This window comes from Chiloscyllium plagiosum, unplaced genomic scaffold (assembly GCF_037043375.1).
Source record: "Chiloscyllium plagiosum isolate Xiang-an unplaced genomic scaffold, Cpla_swu_hap1 HiC_scaffold_45, whole genome shotgun sequence".
Lineage (NCBI taxonomy): Eukaryota > Metazoa > Chordata > Chondrichthyes > Orectolobiformes > Hemiscylliidae > Chiloscyllium > Chiloscyllium plagiosum.
In genome coordinates, this window is record NW_028270183.1 from 77,079,630 (window position 1) to 77,089,014 (window position 9,385).

The window sequence follows — 9,385 nt, forward strand, 5'->3', positions numbered from 1 at the left end:
CAGCAGTGATTCCATTAAATGACTGAGCAGACAGAGTGTGAATGGAACTTCATGAGGACATATGTGTTTTTTTTTTTGGAAAGTTCGCTGCTTTGAAAGGTGATGAAGATTAGACTGAAGCAGTGACAGTGATTATCTTTATTGCTTGTTCAACCTGTGAACATGACTGCTATTAACCGTGTCCGTATTAACATCACGGTTCTTAAGGCTGCCTCTGTACATCGGGCCAGTGGCGCAATGGATAACGCGCCTGACTACGGATCAGGAGACTGTAGGTTCGAATCCTACCTGGCTCGCTTGCAGGTTAATCCCGCTTAAAAAGCGATTTTTTTAAAGCCGAAATAAGGTGTGAGCTCCCCATCTGCAGGAATGAGAATGCCTTCATTACATATCCCTGAGAACATGAGAGTCAATGACAGTGATTATCTTTATCGCTTGTTCAACTGCTAAACATGACTACTATTAACCATGTCCGTGTTAACATCATGGCTCTTAAAATGCAGCGCGTGCGTTGGGCCAGTGGCGCAATGGATAACGCGCCTGACAACGGATCAGGAAATCGTAGGTTCGTAATCCTACCTGGCTCGGGGGAAGTGCAGACTGTTATCAAGCCTAACAACTGCTTTTGCTGAAGCCGAAATAAGGTATATGTTCCTAATCTGCAGGAACGATTATGCCTTCATTAAATGTCCCCGAGAACATGAGAGTCAATGTTCCAGCGTCATCACAGGAGGGAAGCCGAATAGTCGTACACGTTGCTCATGGGCACCTTTCCATTTCATAAAGCCAGCGATCGAATAACTGTTGCTCGCGGTGATGGTCTGCTTTGAGTATTTTTCGAAACTCTTTCGCCGGTGGAATCAGAGAAGAATGAAGGGTAAACTGTCCAACTGATCTTTATAGAGTGTGATTTCCAGAGTCTACCACCCGCTGACTGATAAAGTTTTCCTACCAGTCTATTCAAAGCTTTCTGCATTTTATCTGAAATCTACAAACCCTGGTGATCGATCAAGAGCAAATGTTTCCTTCAATCTGTAATTCCTTGCTCCTCATTATTTCGTACACGTCAATCATGTCTCCTCACAATCAGCTCTGCTCTGAGAAAAACAACATTTTGAAAGTTCACTGAAATTTCTTGCCTGTTTTTAACAGTTCGGTGAGTGGAGTAGTCCCACTTCTAACATTCAGCACACATTTTCAGTAAAAGCCACTCAATCCGGGGAACCGTAGTACTGCTCTTTTCGTCAACAATGTGTAAAAGTCCCCTGTAACTTTCGATTTTGCATCCCGTGGGGCTATTTGTCCGTGTTCAACGACATATCCCAGGAAGGTGACTTTAGCTTTGGCAGATGTACTTTCAGCTAGGTTTACAAATAAGTTTGACTTCCGAATTCGATCAAAAAAGCCCGATAAATGCTGTAAATATTCAATCCATGAGAGACTGAAAGTCACCAGGCACCATATACACCAATCAGTTGCGTATTCGGCAATTACCCTGTCAGTTAACCTCTGAAATGTGGCTGAAGTGTTTTTCGTACAAACGTAATTACTTTAAATTTCTGCAGGCCAGTTGGCGTTATAAAATTGCCTTTGATCTTTCTGACAAAGTTCACTACCAGTTACCTTTGAGGAAGTCCAACTTAGAAGTGTAAGTTGCTCCTCCAATCTTTTCCACACAGTCCTCTAACTGCAGAAATGTCTTCGCATCAGTCTTTCTAACAACATTGATTTTGTGATAGTCCACACATAACTGTTGGGTCTTATCTGGCTTTGGCACCATGATGATGGGTCAACTCTATTCATTGAAACTCACTTCGGTTATGCCGTTTTGGTACATACGTGACATCTACTTATGAACTTGTACAACTTTAAAGGGTTATGCCTGCAAGGATGTTACAGAGTCAGAACAGCATCTCCTATATTTACATCATCTACAATTAGATTATTAATTCCCAGTATATTTCAGCAGATCTCCCCATGCAACAGTAATAACTCTTTCGATTTTCTTCTGGAAGATAACTGAATAACTTTACCATTTTTGGACAACTTTTGCATTGTCCAATTTTATTTCAGGAACGTCCAATGCATAACTCCCTGACATTGGTTCTTCCCAGTGTGTCGTAGTCAATACCGCATTCTCATCTTGCGTTCGTTCTCTGCCAAATTACCGTTAGAGCATATTCCCATCACATTCTGTGAGATTCCTTCATGACTGGAGTCCCTATCAAGTAGCTAACCTCACTCAATTTCCTCTTAATTTGATAAGGTCTTTTAAACCTTGCTTTAAAGTTTCACCGATTAATGAATTTTAAATAATTGCTTTATTCCAAGCGGCTCAATTGTGATTTTTTGATTTCTCATACACTTCCTGCTTCATATTTGCTGCGATACGTTTTAATACTGTCTCGACAACTCCCCAACATTATTTAGTTCAACTCTAAAATTTGACATATCATCCAAATGCGTGGTCTCTGTAATCTGATTTATTAATTTTTCCTTAATAAATTTTAATGGTCCTTTTACTTTATGCCCAAAATTGGTTCCAGATGGACTTAGTTTGGTGGATTCTTTTGGTACATCTCAGATTGCAAACAGCACTGACGCAACTCCCTTATGGAAATAATCTGGCTACTCCGAACCATAAAACCTCAATATAGTCTTTAATAATTGACGTCACCTTTCCAGTGCACCCTGTGATTCTGGATTGTACACAGTAGATTTAAATCGTTTTATTTCCAAGCTATCTATACACTCCTTGAAACGTTTGGACGTGAAGTTTGACCCTTGAGCTAATTGTATCTCTGATGGTAGTCTTCATCTAGTTTTTTAAAAAACCGGATTTCGTCCACTATCCTTTTAGCTGTCATATTGCATGATTGAACAACATTTGGAAATCTCGTCAATACATCCTTTTTCTGTTAATTAATACTTATTCCCATCTTTTACTGGATGTAGGGAAACTTCACAATGAATGAAGACACTTATGAAAGATTCCTCGAACGCTGGGATAGATATTAAAGGTGCAGGCTTTATTGTTTCCCATGGTTTTCCTATTATTTGAAATGTATGATACGTCTGGCAAAATTCAAATGCATTCCTCTGCAATCCAGGCCGTAAAAATGTCTTTGTATTTTAGCCTCCGTTTTCATCACGCCGACGTACCCTCCAATTTGTGGCACATGCGGCACTCGCAGCACCACTTTTCTGTACCCTACTGGAAAAATAAATTCTGCCCATTTCTCACTTGCTTGAATATGTGTTGCTCTCCACTTCCTCCTTAACATATCATTTGCAAAGTAATATCACACGGGGATGCATTCATTCTCCTTCCAAGTACATGTCTTCTGATCCAACTGCTTTAATTATTCATCTTTCTGCTGTAACTCAGTAGCATAGTAGAGCTGAATATACTTGCATTATTAACGCTTGTCCCCTGCTGTGTGCCACTTACCTGACAAAAAAAAAATTGTAATCATATTTCTGCTTCTATATCTGTGCCTTTTGATTTGTCCTGCTTCAGCTTGTGACTCTGTGATCGCGTTCAGACACAATCTGGGAAAATTCCTTGATAAACGTCCTGCATTGCTGTACTTGCCTGCATCTCGACTGGCTTTTCATGTGGAGTAGGCAGCACGCTTACCGGTGATTGAGCTATATCATTTGCAAGCACAAATTGTATTCTTGGAGCTGAGAGTTTGTCCAGACCTCCCACCAGAAATTCCCCACTCTTTCTGCCCACTCTCTCCTCACTGTACATAACTCAGCAATTTTTCGTCCCACCATGAATTCCCGTATACATAGTTCTTCGGGAGTATATGTTTCTCCCTCCTTCTGAATCACAGACAGGCACGATCCTGTGTCCCTCAATATTGTTCCCTCTCTCTCGGCTACCTCTGGCCAAGGTAAATGAACTTTAACTTTGCAGGTATATTATTAAAGCAGATGTGGCACTTCCCCCTTACCAACCTCAGATCGGCTTGTGCACTCTGATGCAGCTTTCCACCCTCCACTGTGTTTTCTATTGCCATGCCAACAAAACATCCAGGCTTGTTTCGTTTCCCTGCATCTGACTTTCCAGTGCTTTCCCTAGTTCTCCAACACTGATTTCATGTGGCCTACTTTATTGCAATGAAAACCTCAGAACTTGTTCCCGTCAAGAGTTTCCTATTTACCCTGTGATAAGTTATCCTAATGATTTTCACAGAGATTTAACTTTCCCTTTCCACGTGAGGATTTCTCTTTGCCCCAATTTCTATCTCTCAGACTTAAAATGATTCTGGAAAGCCATCCTTGTTTTATGGACTACTTCAAAACAATCAGCCATTTCAGCTACTAACCTTGTCGTTTTAACAATATGCCCTTCCAGAGTAAGCTTATCTTCAGCCTTTATCTCCAGCCTTTTTAGGTGAATTCCTTTAATAAATGCCAATTTCTGAAGTTCAAACCCTGTCTCCCTTTCTCTCTGCTCTGCTGCTCTCTCTTTTTCCCTCTTTCTTCTTCAAATCGTATCTCAAACTGCTTCAAATCTGGTGTCCTTTCCTTATCTCTCGAGTCTAACTCAAGCTGCTTCATTTTCAAATAAATTTTCACCATCTCTACATATTCTCATGGATTTTGCAGCTTAGTTAAATGGTGAGCTACTGCGGTAATGATCTCTCCTTTCCTCACAGAAAGAGGCAAATACAACCCCAGAATTACGTCTGCTATTTCCAGAAGCCTGGCCTGAATTATTTTTTGTAAAACTACCAACTTTACATCGTCCATAGCAAGACAACTCTTTGTACCTAAATGAGACATTGCTTTCCCAATCATTGCCTACCCCAATCCAAATCAACACCCGAAATAAAGACGCAAGCACCTATCAGTTGCTCTTTTAATCCATCAACTACCTCCCAATTTATTATGGACGAGGCTAAACCATTCAAAATGTTATTAAGCAGACAACACAGACCGTAACGTTATACTTTTTCGTTCAGCGTACAGTGAAAATTACCCGAGTAAGCTAGTTTCAAAAATTATTCACAAAATGACGGATTGAAAAACAAAAGACAGAATATAGAATATCCACAGAACTTAGTCTATCCAAAGTAGACTTACTTATGCTGTTCTGAAAATACACAACAATCCTTAAAAAAAGTACCTTAAAAACAGTAAAAATGAAACAGAAGCTTACAGTTAAAAATTAGAAGGGCAGAAGGAGAGAGGTTAATAGTTAGTGCACCACTGCTGCAAGATCTAAAAACCGAATTCAACTTTCCAGAATGACCATTCCTTTTCCATTATGCAGTTCATTTCTAAAACATGAAATCTTTGGCCTTAAGCCTCAGCTGTTTACGGAGAAACGAAAGGCCTCACAGTGAACACTTTCATCTCTGTAACACTTTATCCGATTCTGAGCCCGAACTGTTTTAAAATGCCTTTGATAAAAAAAGATATCAAGAGACATTATAATTGAGAAAAAGTACAGCTCCGTTTCTTTTTAAAAAAGAGAACATCTTTGTGAGAGCCCAGTCCGTCCAAACTATCTTCATAAGTGAAACTCTTCGAACAGACAATATCCTGGTAAATCTGTTCTGCACCGTTTCCAATGCTATCACATCCCTGCTATAATGATAATTGCAGAAAGACACACAGTACTCCAACTAGAGCCAATTGAGCAAATGAAATTAACAACTTAGAAAGCCACAGAAACTGCACTTCTCCACTAATGTGACTTTTACACAATACTGCCCCGTGGAGAAAGTGAGAACTGCAGATGCGAGAACTCAGAGCCGACAGTGTGGTGATAGAAAACACAGTATGTCAGGCAGCATGCGAGGAGCGGGAGAGTTGATGATTCGGGCATAAACCCTTCATCAGGAATGAGGTTTGTGGCCTTGGTGACTATAGATAAATGGGAGGTTCGGGGGCTTGGGGGCGTGATAGTTGTGAATGCGTGGAGTAGATAAAGGTGGAGAATAAGATACTAGTTGTGACAGGAGGTGGAGCGGGTAGGTTGGAAAGGTGATGTGCAGGTCATGAAGGCAATGCTGAGTTGGAATCATGAAACTAGAATAATATGAGGGAAGGGCGAATGAGGAAATTGGTGATCCCATGTGGCATCAAGGGGAAGATGAGGCCTTCTTCTTTCAGGCGTCAGATGTTGAGGGAATGTCAATGAAGGAGGCGCAGGACCTGCATGTGCTTGGCAGATTGAGAGGGGGAGAATGAATTTCATCAATGATGAGCATCTAACTGCATATCCAAACTATCATTATGAACATGTTGTTATATCTTTGGAACAGTATCTAACACTACCCCGCCTGAGGAGAAGGCGAGGATTGCAGATGCGAGAGATTAGAGTCAGGAAGGATGGCACTGGAAAGCACAGCGGTTAGGCAACATCGGAGGACCAGGAGTGTCAATGTTTCCAACATTCCTGACGAAGAACGTATGTTGGAAACATCGACTTTCCTCCTCCAAAGATGCTGCCTTACCAGGTGTACTTTTCCGGATCCACACTTTTAACTCGACACCACCTCAGCTCAACTGCATAGGAAAATTAAGATGCACCTGTCACCACTCAGTTAATTCTTCTGTCGCATGCGAGACAAACTGCAACATTCATTTCCCCATAAATATCAGGTCATTCAGATCACTGAAGAAAAGAAAAAATGCAGAGGCTGAATATCTGAGAGAAAAGAAATAATTGTTGTAGAATTCAGCATCCTGTCATTTCAACTGAATGTTTGGATATTAAAATTGGTAAAGGAAAAGAGAAAGCTGCAGTTCAATAACTGCTACGTTCTGTTTCTCAAAAGAAAAAAAGAGTTTCATGAACTGGAATGCTTCGATCAGGCAATGCATGCTCACCTTGTCAAGTGCTGATAGGAACGGAGGAATATATATTTGCTTCGCCACTGCTGAACAGATGAAAAATATCATTTTGCCTTCCAAATCAGTTGATGCTCCTGCAGAAAAGTCAATGTGACTCATAAACCCAGCACAGCCAGTTCGGTGTGTATTTTAGAGTCCTGCAACATCACATTTTATTTAAAAGATCTTGTTTGATTGTTCCTTATAAATATGGTATTCTCCATTTCATTGTGCATTGGACAATATTGTACCCACTCACTTATTAATTGGTACATCACTCAATTTTAGTATCCCTAACGTTCCATTCACGATTTAACTACCAAACTACTTTCACGAAAAAAATGCTTATTTTTAAAACCGAAGACTGAGCTGAAGCAATGCCTCTTGGAAATCAACCATCATTCTCTCACTCTCTATACCTTATTTAGTGTGTCTCAGTGCCTGTCACCTTAAACCTGTGCCCTCCAGTTCTGAACTTCACCATCCTGCGCAAACGATTTAGTCCACTTGCCTCTCCATGCCCCTCATGATTTTATAAACCGTGAGAGCGTTACGCGCTGCCTGGAACATTCCAGCGAAAAAGCCCCTGCCTACCCCATCTCCACGCTTAACTCAAGCCCTCAGGTCCCCACAACATCCTTGAAACTCATTTGTGCACAGTTTCAATGTTCACAAAATCCTTCCTGTAGAAGTTGACCATCACTGCAAGCAGTATTCTAAATGTGATCTCGCCAAAGCTCTATATCGCCACAACATGACATTCCAACTTGGATAATCGACTTTCTGACTAATGACAAAATGCGTGCCAAGTACTTTCTTCACCATCTTGTCTACTTGTGACACCAGTTCATCTGTTTTTATAAATTTTGCCTTGACTGATAAAGTTGTGATTGTCAAGATGTTCTGCTGCCTTCACGGATGTGTGACCCAACATGCAAAGTCTCTCTGTTCCTGTAGGGTTCCTCGTGTCCTGCCATTCATTGAGTAATCCGTTGACGTGTTACTTCCAATGTGCATCACCTCATGTTTTTCATGGTTAATTTCAACATCCCCTATCTGAACTTGACATTTGACAAATCCATCTCTGAGCTCCTCCATCCTAAGACCTTCTTCCTCACTATTAACCATTTTGCTAATATTCGCATAAGCGACAACTCTGCTTCTCATTTCCCCCGAATTTGTTCTATATTCTTTACACACATTCACAAACGGCATGGGACCCAGCATTCATCCTTGTGTTACACCATTGAAAACCAGTTCCAATCACACAAACAGCCTTCTATCACCATCCTGTATCTCCTATCACCACCAAATTAAGTTTGGATCCAACTTGCCAGGGGACCTTGAATCTCTTTTCACTTTTATCGTCTTACCAGTCTCCAGTGTGGTATCGTGTTAAAGGCTATGTTGAAATCCACACAAACAACATCAACTTCTCTCTCCTCGTTAAAAAAAACCCGAACAATTGCCAATAAAATATATTTAATCCAATCTGCCAGGCATGACATTCTGTAACAAAGCTGTGATGACTCTTCCTGATGAAACCTTGACTGGACAAGTGGCAGTTAACTCTCTCCTCCAAGGTTTGCTCGAAAACGTTCCCTTTAACTGATGTGAGACTCACTGCTATGTGATTCTCTGATTTATCTCTCCCAATCTTGCTGAAAAGTGGAACTGCGTTAGTCCAGTCCACTACAAACCCAAAGAGGAAAGTAAAACATTTCCTCCATTGAGACAGAGAGGAACATAAGATACAAGTCCGTCCTGAATTGGGAATATGCCCACTTCAAGCCGCTCAGAACCACGAACACTTCATCAGTCCCTCTGTCAAACTTCTTCAGAACCTTTCCACCCCACGTCCTGCAGTCTGTCCCTATATCTTAGCACAAGAGGACTGTTCGCTTGCTGAACAAGTAAAGTGATTCACTCAGTTATCCCTTTGTTGACACAACTGTACTGTCACACTGGAAGGAGATCATTCAGATATTTTAACTCGAAAATGCTGTATTAAGCCTTTGTGGTTATAAAATATTTTGCTTTGATAGCCACAGTCTATTACAGTGAGAAATGGTGTGAATTTTCTCTAACTGAAAAACTTTCACTTATTTCCACCTCTTGTGGAGATTCCTATCTGTTCCCATCTGACATGACCGAGATTTAGCTCTCTGTTCTTTTCCATATCCAGAACAGAACTGCGGCACAAATCCAAGCACATGATTTCTATATTTATTGACCTACGAAATCGATGCCAATGCCTCACATTGTAATGGGATTCATCAACAAGAGAACTTTTCAGGATTAACACAGTTGTGTCTTATGTGCAGGGGGTCATTCCACAAGCACAGTATCAAGCTTCCTCAGGGGCAAGACAAAAAGATGCTGGAAAGAGAAATCGGAGTTAACATTCTCGGTCCAGTGACGCCGTCCTTCGCATTGATGGTTTCCAGGAAAATTTTGGTCTATATGCAGAAGATATATGGGGGCGCAGTAATTAGGAGTGCATGAGATGTCGGGACAGTGCCGAAAGAGA

The 9,385-nt window shown here is 41.0% G+C and overlaps 1 non-coding gene across 1 annotated transcript; it reads left to right on the forward strand.

Moving 5' to 3' along the window:
* Positions 1-223: 223 nt before the first annotated feature.
* trnar-acg (transfer RNA arginine (anticodon ACG)) lies at positions 224-296 on the forward strand. The gene has a single exon. It is a non-coding gene; the product is annotated as a tRNA-Arg (tRNA).
* Positions 297-9,385: the final 9,089 nt, after the last annotated feature.